Source organism: Palaemon carinicauda, chromosome 45 (genome assembly GCF_036898095.1).
Source record: "Palaemon carinicauda isolate YSFRI2023 chromosome 45, ASM3689809v2, whole genome shotgun sequence".
In the NCBI taxonomy this organism is placed as follows: domain Eukaryota; kingdom Metazoa; phylum Arthropoda; class Malacostraca; order Decapoda; family Palaemonidae; genus Palaemon; species Palaemon carinicauda.
This window is the reverse complement of record NC_090769.1, coordinates 27,862,265-27,875,831: the sequence shown is the minus strand read 5'-3', so window position 1 is coordinate 27,875,831 and position 13,567 is coordinate 27,862,265. Positions and strand designations below refer to the sequence as shown.

The following is a 13,567-nucleotide window of genomic DNA, read 5'->3' as shown; positions in this document are numbered from 1 at the left end:
TTAGTATAATTGTTTAATTAAACACACACACCACACATATGTATATACCTAAGGTATGTATCGTACACCATCCTGGACCTAAAATAATCGTACACGTACGATAATTATCGTACGCATGGCAACCCTGTGTTATTGCTGCAGTCATTCGAGTCCAAATGAAAAATATAATTATCGGTTTCATTAATGGTTTTCCAGTTATTCCTTCTTTATTTTCTTATAAATTTCGAAAGAAAAAATATATTAAAGTATATAATTATGCAGATAAATATATTAGAATCACCCGAAAATCATTAAGCGTTTATTTAGTTTTTCTGGAAATTATAGTGATAGAGTAAAACACATGAAAATCACAATGCGCACACAAAACATAATATACTTACACAACCAAACAAATCATGCAAAAAATCATCATTTTCAGGTATAATAACGCATTTTTATACATACATACATAAATATATATATATATATATATATATATATATATATATATATATATATATATATATATATATATATATATATATATATATATATATATATATATATAGATCGCGAGTAGTAGAGTTATTGAGTCCTTTCATGAACCAGATAGTACTACATTAGACCCTTCTCTTGTTACACGTAATTTTTCCTGTGTCTACACATACACCGAATAGTCTGGCATATTTTTTACACAGTCTCATTTCCTCATACACCTGTCAACACTAAGATAACCAAAAAGTTCTCCATTATATTAATTATTGTTAAATGTTGAGTGGCTTCTTTCCACTAGAGAGTAGTGGGGCAAATGGACCAGTTGTTGAATTTTATTACATATAGGACCAAGCAGGTCGACCTATAGGCCCTCCCAAACACCCAACATCCTTAGGTCACAAGGATAGTGACGTTGCAGACACTACAAGGAACTATCGAGTTTGAGCGAGGCTCAAACCCTAGACCAGAGGATTGCTAGACAGGGACGTTTCCAATAGACAAAAAAAATGTATAGCTTAAAAGAAAATAGCATCTATGGAAGTAAATAAGCTCAACGCAAAAGTATTTTATATAATGACCTAATCCAAATAACTCCGTAAGGAACTGATTTATTGCTGAATAAAAACTGAGAAATGCACACTGCCTGTACTTACAAACCTGGAACATCATGAGCCATTGTCCACGTATTCTCTTTCTAGTTTGTCGAGATTAAGTCGAGATCAGTCTCTTTGGAAATGTAAGACTTCATACTCATAATGATTATGACGTTCTCAAAAACAGTATATGGCTAAGGATAGGCCTACTATATAAATTAGTAGCTCTATTTCGACTTTTGAAAATGTATCTATAAATGTTTGTTGATCAACAGTTTGCTGAGCAATGTGATCTCACTTTTATCTTTAAAAAAAAGAACACGAGCTAAACACCAAGTATTTAATGTGAATCATCTTTCTATTTAGAAACTATTTTTTCCTACAGCTGTTCAGATTTCGTCACAGTGAAATTATTCCAGGGAGCAGATATTCTAATACAGTTTTAACTGTTGATCTAACCAATTTCAGAATTAAAAGGACTACACAATAGGGATAGAATTAACCCTGCACTAATTAAATTACATTGGCTGCCGGTAAAGGCGAGAATCGAATACAAGCTACTCTTACTAACGTTTAAGATACTGAACCAAAATATCTAAAAGAATGCCTGAACAAACTAGAATTAGAAACAAATGTTACCATAAGACACATGAGTGACAAACATAGACTATCTGAACCAAGAACAAATAGTAAATTTGGTGAAAGGGCTTTTAGCTACTGTGCGCCTAGACATTATAATAAACTGCCAACTGAAATGAAGGACCTAAAGGGAGCAATTGAATTTAAGAAGAAACCAAAGACATTACTTTTAAATATTACCATAAGACACATGAGTGACAAACATAGACTATCTAAACCAAGAACAAATAGTAAATTTGGTGAAAGGGCTTTCAGCTACTGTGCGCCTAGACATTATAATAAACTACCAACTGAAATGAAGGACCTAAAGGGAGCAATTGAATTTAAGAAGAAACTAAAGACATTACTTTTCACAAGATCATATGATTTGGAAGATGCTACAATCAAAGAATTGTATAAGTTATAATGAAAATGTTTCGTTAGATGATTGATATGGACCCGCCCGAGAAGTAGTTCACTCGACTTCAGTGGAAGGTGGTTGGATTTAAACCCAAAACAAGTAAACAAGTAAGACAAAATCTGAAGGCTAAACTTTTGAGACTGTGTGGAGACCCCTTTTGCGATCTTCCATGGTTAGTATGTGAACGGCCATTAGTTCAATCCCCTGTGTCTTGTTCACACACACACACACGCACACTACCTCATAAATCATCTTATTTTGGATGACCTATTGCCAGTCATGTGAGCCACGGCCCAAAACATTCTATTATTCCTTCGAAAAAAATACATCTTAGTTAAAATGCAACAACATACTAAATACAGTTATGCAATTTCTTTACTGTCAAAGCTCGATATAATAATAGTATCTATTTGAATATCGAATATCAATATCGTGTTAGTCAATACCTCATTCAAACAGAAATAATCAGTAATTTAAACATGTAAAGTTCGTCATACAGGAGTGTTATTATTCTTAACAAAAATAATTTGGTAAACAGAATTCATTTCACTGATAGGATATGTTATAAAACATCTTATAAAAGACTGTCTCTGTATACTTGGAAAAACATATAACTTTAATTCCACTAATAGTGAAAAATCTTCATCTCCGTCCCCAGTAGCTAGAGCGATAGGAAATAATTTCATCAAAATTCGGACTAGTTTCTTGAAAAGCAACGCATAAGAGCTAGGAACTAACTCTCGGCTGTGGATTCCGGTCCTCTGATTGGCTATAACTACCTCAACTGTGATTGGTTGTTGTCTTTGTTTACAAAGTCACACCTACACATCTAACATCGTAACCAAAACAAAGTTAATTATTCCTTTGAAAATGACGTCTTTATTTAGCTCACACATTTGAACAAGATCCATTTTCTATTTTATTTCTAAATTAATAATAGTTTGTGTTTATACTTATAAACGATGTAATTTCTAAGTCTTAATTTATCTACAATAAGTATAGCTATTTTACCTCAACCCAGTTGAATTCATTCATAAAATACGAGGTTGTATGACGTCACATACAACTACCAATCACAGTAAAGGACGAATTAGCCGATGAGACGTCAGATATTTCCCTCTAAGGAAACGCATAAGGTGAGAGAGTTCCTCTGACTTAGGGGCTGCTGTTGACAAACGAGTCAAATTCACACGAGATATTTCAGTTCACTTACTTAAAATTACATTTAAGATCCACATTGTTTTATTTACCTACCAAATGATTGTTTTGAGTATCTTTCCATAAAATTTGCTGTGTTTAAGTTATCACTTATCTGAAATATGTATACTGCTGGTATTTTACCCCTATCCATTTATGACGACATATTTCCTAATAGACATAAGACTAATGTAACAAAATATTCATTAAAGTTACGTAGTTACTTCACCATTTTAAGCTCTATATAATAAATAATAGATCACTCAAACCAGCAAACAGAAGCGAAGACAAGTGAAATTCATCCTACTCTTAATGACGTCACTAAGACGTATTTTCAGAATAAAAAATAATTATTTAGTAATCAGAATCTGTATCTCTATTGAAATATCTTATTAGAGACTGTCTCTATATATTTTAAAGAAATATATCTATCTATAATTCTCTTAAAAACAAAACAAAAATTCTTCAGCTCCGTTCCCCACCCCATAAACTAGAGCGTTTAACAAATATAGTATGAAAATTTTGACAGGTTTCTTAAACAGCAACTCATAAGACCATGGTGCTCTCTTGGCGGGATTTTACAGTTCTCTGATTGGCTATAACTTCCTCAACTATGATTGGTAGTTGCTTTCGCTCACTTACACCTTAACAGACGTACACACGCACATTTATCACTGTATCCAGAACACAGACAAGTATTCTTTCGAATATGACGTATTTATTTAAGTTAAACTGTTCAACAATACTTATTATCTATCCATTACACAATCAATAACCATTTTAAGTTTATTTCCATGGAAATGGTGATTTTCGGCCATAATTCATCTGCAATAAGTATAGGTTTTTCACCGGTTAAATTCATTCATAAAAATACGATTGCATGACGTCACATACAACCACCAATCAGAGCTGAGAAAGAATCAGCCAATGATACGCCAGATATTTCCCGCTTAAATTGCATAAGGTAAGAGGGTTCCTCTGGTTTATGGGCTGCTGTTGGCGAACGAGTTAAATTTACGCGAGTCATTTTGTTCAAACGCTCTAGCCAACAAAGGCTTTTTTTTCATCCTTTACTCAGTTTTATGCATATACTGATTACATTTAAGTTGCCTGAGAAGAGTAGTATCTTATTCCTTATATCTTATAGATAACAATCAAATGTATATAAATTACAGACTTTCAATAATCACACTTTTCTTTTCTTTTTAGAGTGAAAAACGCATATACTGCAGGTATAATTTGATTCTAATGTAAGTTTTATTATCATAATTACCTCTATCATAGTCACTATCATTATCATTTTGAAAATTTTCCGAAATAAGCTTGAGAATTTTGAGTTCATATTTATTGATTTTATAAAAAAAAGCGACCTCAATTCATAAGTAAAAAAAAAACAATACCTAGTGAATAACAATGTAGAGGTTTTGTATAAACCCGAATTTCCTTTTTATATGTTTATTTTATTACAAGGCTTATTAAAACAATTGTTTAAATACAAAATACAGAAAAAGTGGTCTTATCAGCGGGAAAAATCACATTTAGAATTTCATTATGCCAAGGCTGAAAGCAATTTGGAATAGACTTCTGGTTTTTATATATTGGAATCATTGAAATGTTAAGAAATCAAAACCACTTCAGCGAAGCTGATTATTGAATAGGCCTACTTGTAAAATGTTCAGTCTATATGTTGAATAGGCCTACTTGTAAAATGTTCAGTCTGTGTGTTGAATAGGCCTACTTGTAAAATGTTCAGTCTGTATGTTGAATAGGCCTACTTGTAAAATGTTCAGTCTATATGTTGAATAGGCCTACTTGTAAAATGTTCAGTCTGTGTGTTGAATAGGCCTACTTGTAAAATGTTCAGTCTGTGTGTTGAATAGGCCTACTTGTAAAATGTTCAGTCTGTATGTTGAATAGGCCTACTTGTAAAATGTTCAGTCTATATGTTGAATAGGCCTACTTGTAAAATGTTCAGTCTATAATACCCAATTTCTTAACCTAACCTAATAAGATGCACGTATCCTTAACAAACTATTGATTGACACCATCATCATCTCTCTCCTCCTACGCCTGTTGACGCAAAGGGCCTCGGTTAGATTTCGCCAGTCGTCTCTGTCTTGAGCTTTTAATTCAATACTTCTCCATTCATCATCTCTTACTTCGCGCTTTATAGTCCTTAGCCACGTAGGCCTACATTGATTGACAAATTGATTGTAAATTCATTTCTGATATCCAGAGAAAGTTACAGGTTTAGGCCTACTGTAGGCCTACTTGATGATCAGTGTCAATTTTTTCTTAATCAGACCTTACTGTATGATATAGGCTCAGTCACCTAACAATCTCAAAAAGTTTGATTTTCACAAATTGATGAATTTGAAATCTATAGTCTAGCGTTGGGGTCTTTGAGGCCGTTCAGAGCTAGAGTGAGCAGACGGGATTGTACAGTTGGCTTCATTAATTACGGTACACTGACGTCTCCTTAGCTTCCTATGCAGTGTACCAGAATTAATGAAGCCAACTGTACCATATTCATGATATTTGTCCCGTTCTCCTGAACGTCTTTTGTCCAGTATTTTAAATATTTGAAAAAAAACATAATAATTTTTTTTTATAATATAATCTAAAGCTGCAAAATATGCTTGATCGAAATATTGTAATGATTTGACACATTGTAAAAAGTGAAAACAGTGAAAAATGTTTTTATTTTGCGGTGAAGGATACAGATCGAGTAAAATACAGGGATATTATTATTATCATTATTATTATTATTATTATTATTATTATTATTATTATTATTATTATTATAGAGATCTCGTGTTTATCTAATTTCTCTTCCTCTTGTTTTGTTAAAAGTTTTTATAAGTTTATATAGGAAATATTAATTTTAATGTTGTTACTGTTCTTAAAATATTTTATTTTTCCTTGTTTCCTTCCCTCACTGGGCTATTTTCCTTGTTGGGGTCCCTGGACTTATAGCCTCCTGCTTTTCCAACAGGGTTGTAGCTTAGCATTTAATAATTATTTATTTTAATGTGGTTATTATTCTTAAAATATTTTATTTTTCCTTATTTCTTTTCCTCACTGGGCTATTTTCCCTGTTGGGGCCCCTGGGCTTACAGCATCCTGCTTTTCCAACTAGGGTTGTAGCTTAACATTCAATAATAATAATAATAATAATAATAATAATAACTTACCACGCCTAACTAACCTAACCTAGGGAGACGGGGGCTACCCCCAAAAACCAACCTCGGTTCTCTAACTTGACTTATGATATCATATCACTTCGAAACACTTCAGTAAACCACCCAATATACTTAAATTAAGCCTAGTACCCTTACCTTATCCAGAGAAAGAAGTTACATAAGAGATGAGTTAACTCCCTGTGGTGTGAATTCTTCTGCATTATGAAGCGCGAAATGTTCGCGTCATTTACGGATCCTTGCATTCACTGCAGCAAAGAAATAAATAAATGAATAAATAAATAAATGAATAAATAAACAAATAAATGAATAAATAAATAAATTAATTAATAAATAAATAAATAAATAGATAAATAAATAAACAAACAAATAAATAAATCAAAACTTATTGCTCGAAAATGGTTGTCCTAAACAAATAAAGGTAAACCAATAATCATAGCTTCAAAATTTAGCGTAAAATTCACCGAAGCAGAAAAAGTTCACATTCAACATCCACACAAAATAAGTCATACCTGTTAAGTGTCAATTATATATGTATGTTTATCTTTCACGCACAAACAGACATACACGAACAGACAACAGCATTGATTTTCAAAAGAAAGTTTAAGGCATAGAATTGCAGTTATTATTATTATTATTATTATTATTATTATTATTATTATTATCATTAAATGCTAAGCTACAACCCTAGTTGGAAAAGCAGGATGCTATAAGCCCAGGGGCCCCAACAGGGAAAATAGCCCAGTAAGGAAACGAAAAAGGAAAAATAAAAATTTTAAGGCGAATAACATCAAAATAAATATCTCCTATATAAACTATAAAAACTTAAACAAAACCAAGAGGAAGAGAAATAAGACAGAACAGCGTGCCCGAGTGTACCCCCAAGCAAGAGAACTCTAACCCAAGACAGTCCTACATCTGTATGCAAGTAGCACAAATGTTGAATATATGATTTTGGAAGTTTATTCATTGACAAAAATGAAGATACAACCGTGAGATTATAAACGCTTGGTGTGGGATAGCTAAATAGTGATGAGCAGAAACTAGAAAGAATATTATGTTTATGGTTTGGTGATTATTTCATGAGGCACCAAAACCAAACTAAACTTCCATAGTTCTGACACTTTCTCTCTTTTTAAAATGCACTTATATTCATCAGTAAAATTATATTCCCGACTTTGTTACTTAAATCGGGGTAAGTTGGAAATTAAAATGGAAAGAATTCACCTTGAATATAGGGCTAGTTAGAATGATTGATGATATTTTTCTATTGAAATTTCCATTATTATTATTATTATTATTATTATTATTATTATTATTATTATTATTATTATTATTACTAGCCAAGCTACAACCCTAGTTGGTAAAGCAAGATGCTATAAGCCCAAGGGCTCCAACAGGGAAAAATAGCCAGTGAGGAAAGGAAATAAGGAAATAAATAAATGATGAGAATAAATTAACGATAAATCATTCTAAAAACAGTAACAACGTCAAAACAGATATGACCTATATAAACTATTAACAACGTCAAAAACAGATATGTCATATATAAACTATAAAAAGACTCATGTCAGCCTGGTCAACATGAAAACATTTGCTCCAACTTTGAACTTTTGAAGTTCTGCCAATTCAACTACCCGATTAGGAAGATCATTCCACAACTTGGTAACAGCTGGAACAAAACTTCTAGAATACTGTGTAGTATTGAGCCTCATGCTGGAGAAGGCCTGGCTATTATATGATTCATATTAACATTCCGTACTTACATACATAAATCTGTAACTCCCTGTACTATTAGGCTTTCGCTTTCTGGGCTTTTAAATCTAATCTAAAGCCTGAGAAAGTCTGTGGTGCCATAAGACTCAATTCACTTATCGCAATGTTTGTAACTTTTCTTTCAAAGTTTAGAAGTGAACTTCGGCATTGGTTAACCGTAGATTTATTCAGGATTTTAGTTGTTCAGGTTCAGGTTCAGGTTCAGGTTGAGACTTTGCCTTTGCAACGGCGCCTCTGTGTCTTTTAGTTTGGTGTGTTCCTTATTTTTACTAGTTTTTCTCTTTTCATCCACATTTGTTGTAGTACACTTTTCTTATTTTCAATATTTTCTTCACAAAAAAGGAATTTTCCAACTGTTTGTGCACTATCTTCTTCGTATGGTTGTTGGAGCTCAATTGCTTTTATTCTTATATCACTAAACTGTGGACAATATAACATAAAGTGGTTAGCATTGTAATAACTGTAATAATTGTAAGTACTTTTTTTCTTGGGGGGGGGGGTGGATTTTCCTCGTTTATAATCATTAAGACTATTATTATTAATAGTTTTGCTTATCTTCATTTTTTTCTATAGAATTTGCTTTCACAGAAAACATCTTTCTGTTAACGAATTGAACATTAAGAAAGGTGACATCCATTTTTAGACGTTAAGAAAGGTTGCATTCGTTCTTTAGACATTAAGAAGGGTTGCATCCATTCTTTAGACATTAAGGAAGGTTGCATCCATTCTTTAGACATTAAGAAAGGTTGCATCCCTTCTCTAGACATTAAGAAAGGTTGCATCCATTCTTTAGACTTTAAGAAAGTTTGCATCCATTCTTTAGACATTAAGGAAGGTTGCATCCATTCTTTAGACATTAAGAAAGGTTGCATCCCTTCTCTAGACATTAAGAAAGGTTGCATCCATTCTTTAGACTTTAAGAAAGTTTGCATCCATTCTTTAGACATTAAGAAAGGTTGCATCCATTCTTTAGACTTTAAGAAAGTTTGCATCCATTCTTTAGACATTAAGAAAGGTTGCACCTATTCTTTAGACATTAAGAAAGGTTGCATCCATTCTCTAGACATTAAGGAAGGTTGCATCCATTCTCTAGACATTAAGAAAGGTTGCATCCATTCTCTAGACATTAAGAAAGGTTGCACCCATTCTCTAGACATTAAGAAAGGTTGCATCCATTCTTTAGACGTTAAGAAAGGTTGCATCCATTCTCTAGACATTAAGGAAGGTTGCATTCATTCTTTAGACCTTAAGAAAAGTGAAATCCATTCTCTAGACATTAAGAAAGGTTGTATCGAATCTTTATACATTAAGAAAAGTTGCATCCATTCTCTAGACATTAAGGAAGGTTGTATCGAATCTTTAGACATTAAGAAAGGTTGCATCCATTCTTTGGACATTAAAGAAAGGTTGCACCCATTCTCTAGACATTAAGAAAGGTTGCATCCATTCTCTAGACATTAAGGAAGGTTGCATCCATTCTCTAGACATTAAGGAAGGTTGCACCCATTCTCTAGACATTAAGGAAGGTTGCACCCATTCTCTAGACATTAAGGAAGGTTGCACCCATTCTCTAGACATTAAGGAAGGTTGCACCCATTCTCTAGACATTAAGGAAGGTTGCACCCATTCTCTAGACATTAAGGAAGGTTGCACCCATTCTCTAGACATTAAGGAAGGTTGCACCCATTCTCTAGACATTAAGGAAGGTTGCACCCATTCTCTAGACATTAAGGAAGGTTGCACCCATTCTCTAGACATTAAGGAAGGTTGCACCCATTCTCTAGACATTAAGGAAGGTTGCACCCATTCTCTAGACATTAAGGAAGGTTGCACCCATTCTCTAGACATTAAGGAAGGTTGCACCCATTCTCTAGACATTAAGGAAGGTTGCACCCATTCTCTAGACATTAAGGAAGGTTGCACCCATTCTCTAGACATTAAGGAAGGTTGCACCCATTCTCTAGACATTAAGGAAGGTTGCACCCATTCTCTAGACATTAAGGAAGGTTGCACCCATTCTCTAGACATTAAGAAAGGTTGCACCCATTCTCTAGACATTAAGGAAGGTTGCACCCATTCTCTAGACATTAAGAAAGGTTGCACCCATTCTCTAGACATTAAGGAAGGTTGCACCCATTCTCTAGACATTAAGAAAGGTTGCACCCATTCTCTAGACATTAAGGAAGGTTGCACCCATTCTCTAGACATTAAGAAAGGTTGCACCCATTCTCTAGACATTAAGGAAGGTTGCACCCATTCTCTAGACATTAAGTAAGGTTGCACCCATTCTCTAGACATTAAGGAAGGTTGCACCCATTCTCTAGACATTAAGAAAGGTTGCATCCATTCTCTAGACATTAAGGAAGGTTGCACCCATTCTCTAGACATTAAGTAAGGTTGCACCCATTCTCTAGACATTAAGAAAGGTTGCACCCATTCTCTAGACATTAAGTAAGGTTGCACCCATTCTCTAGACATTAAGTAAGGTTGCATCCATTCTCTAGACATTAAGAAAGGTTGCATCCATTCTCTAGACATTAAGAAAGGTTGCACCCATTCTCTAGACATTAAGTAAGGTTGCACTCATTCTCTAGACATTAAGAAAGGTTGCATCTATTCTCTAGACATTAAGTAAGGTTGCATCCATTCTCTAGACATTAAGGAAGCTTGCATCCATTCTCTAGACATTAAGAAAGGTTGCATCCATTCTTTAGACATTAAGAAAGGTGAAATCCATTTTCTAATCATATTTACTTAATCAATTTATATAGATTTGTCTGTAATATACGAAAATCACAAAACATAGGAATCACATACTCGGCTTAATGGAATCGTCTGATGAATAAGGATATTGAATTCAAAATAGAAGTTTTTCATCAATACAAATTAAGCTGCGAATGTTATGTAATATGACCACAGGTGAGAACCAAAGGTGATGAATTACATCTGTTGCATTTATAATTTGTATTTATTGGTTACAAACTAATTCAAAACTTCGTTACAAACTTAGTTAATTTACTTTCACACCGTTTTTATTGTACTTTAAAGGTTTAAAGGCCGCTCATGAATAGCAGAGGCAAGGGACAGTGACATTGCCATATCAAGCAGGACAATGCCCTAGAGACTAACCATATTATTTATGATCAGCGCCCGAGGCTCCTCTCCACCCAAGCTAGGACCAAGGAGGGCCTGGCAATGGCTGTTGATGACTCAGCAGAGAGACCTATAGGCTCTCCAAACCCTGCACCACATCCTTAGCTCACCAAGATGGTGAGGTTGCAGTGCCCAAGGCCCCTCTTCACCCAAGCTAGGACCAATGAGGGTCAGGCAATGGCTGCTGATGACTCAGCAGATAGACATATAGGCTCCCCCAAACTCCCTATCCTTAGCTCACAAGGATGGTGACGTTGCAGTGCCCAAGGCCCCTCTCCACCCAAGCTAGGACCAAGGAGGGCCTGGCAATGGCTGCTGATGACTCAGCAGATGGACTAATAGGTTACCCCCAACTCCCCATCCTTACCTCACAAAGATGGTGAGGTTGCAGTGCCCAAGGCCACTCTCCACCCAAGCTAGGACCAAGGAGGGCCTGGCAATGGCTGCTGATGACTCAGCAGATAGACATATAGGCTCCCCCAAACTCCCTATCCTTAGCTCACAAGGATGGTGAGGTTGCAGTGCCCAAGGCCCCTCTTCACCCAAGCTAGGACCAATGAGGGTCAGGCAATGGCTGCTGATGACTCAGCAGATAGACATATAGGCTCCCCCAAACTCCCTATCCTTAGCTCACAAGGATGGTGAGGTTGCAGTGCCCAAGGCCCCTCTTCACCCAAGCTAGGACCAATGAGGGTCAGGCAATGGCTGCTGATGACTCAGCAGATAGACATATAGGCTCCCCCAAACTCCCTATCCTTAGCTCACAAGGATGGTGAGGTTGCAGTGCCCAAGGCCCCTCTTCACCCAAGCTAGGACCAATGAGGGTCAGGCAATGGCTGCTGATGACTCAGCAGATAGACATATAGGCTCCCCCAAACTCCCTATCCTTAGCTCACAAGGATGGTGAGGTTGCAGTGCCCAAGGCCCCTCTTCACCCAAGCTAGGACCAATGAGGGTCAGGCAATGGCTGCTGATGACTCAGCAGATAGACATATAGGCTCCCCCAAACTCCCTATCCTTAGCTCACAAGGATGGTGAGGTTGCAGTGCCCAAGGCCCCTCTTCACCCAAGCTAGGACCAATGAGGGTCAGGCAATGGCTGCTGATGACTCAGCAGATAGACATATAGGCTCCCCCAAACTCCCTATCCTTAGCTCACCAAGATGGTGACGTTGCAGTGCCCAAGGCCCCTCTCCACCCAAGCTAGGACCAAGGAGGGCCTGGCAATGGCTGCTGATGACTCAGCAGATGGACTAATAGGTTACCCCCAACTCCCCATCCTTACCTCACAAAGATGGTGAGGTTGCAGTGCCCAAGGCCCCTCTCCACCCAAGCTAGGACCAAGGAAGATCTAGCAATGGCTGCTGATGACTCAGCAGATAGACTAATAGGGTACCCCCAACTCCCCATCCTTAGCTCACAAAGATGGTGAGGTTGCAGCGACCAAAGGAACTAACGAGTTAGCGCGGGACTCGAACCACAATCTTTAGTGAAAGCCTATTAGCCAAGTTAATGGATATGATTTATTATAGTTTTATAGGCTGTTGTGGTTGGCGTAACATGTTGAATTTATTATAATAATCTCTATTGTTATAGTTAAGGACACAATGCCTGCTCCTTGTTTTAATATTATTATTACTTGCTAAGCTACAACCCTAGTTGGAAAAGCAGGATGCTATAAGCCCAGGGGCTCCAACCAGGAAAATAGCCTAGTGAAGAAAGGAAACATGGAAAGATAAAATATTATAAGAAGAGTAACAACATTAAAATAAATATTTCCTATATAAACTATAAAAAAAATTTAAAAAGAGGTAGAGAAATATAAGATAGAATAGTGTGTCCGAGTGTACCCTCAAGCAAGAGAACTCTACTCCAAGACAAAGGAAGACTATGGTACAGAGGCTATGGAATTACCCGAGACTAGAGAACAATGGTTTGATTTTGGAGTGTCCTTCTCCTAGAAGAGCTGCTTACCATAGCTAAAGAGTCTATTCTACCCTTACCAAGAGGAAAGTAGCCACTGAGCAATTGCAGTGCAGTAGTTAACCTCTTAAGAGAAGAAGAATTGTTTGGTAATCTCAGTGTTGTCAGGTGTATGAGGACAGAGGGGATATGTGAAGAATAGGTCAGACTATT

General features: G+C 35.9%; 1 protein-coding gene across 1 annotated transcript in view; it reads left to right on the top strand.

The window, feature by feature from the left end:
* The window catches only part of LOC137634940 (uncharacterized), a 592,943-nt gene that overhangs the window by 345,882 nt on the left and 233,494 nt on the right, over positions 1-13,567 (top strand). The window lies entirely within an intron of this gene.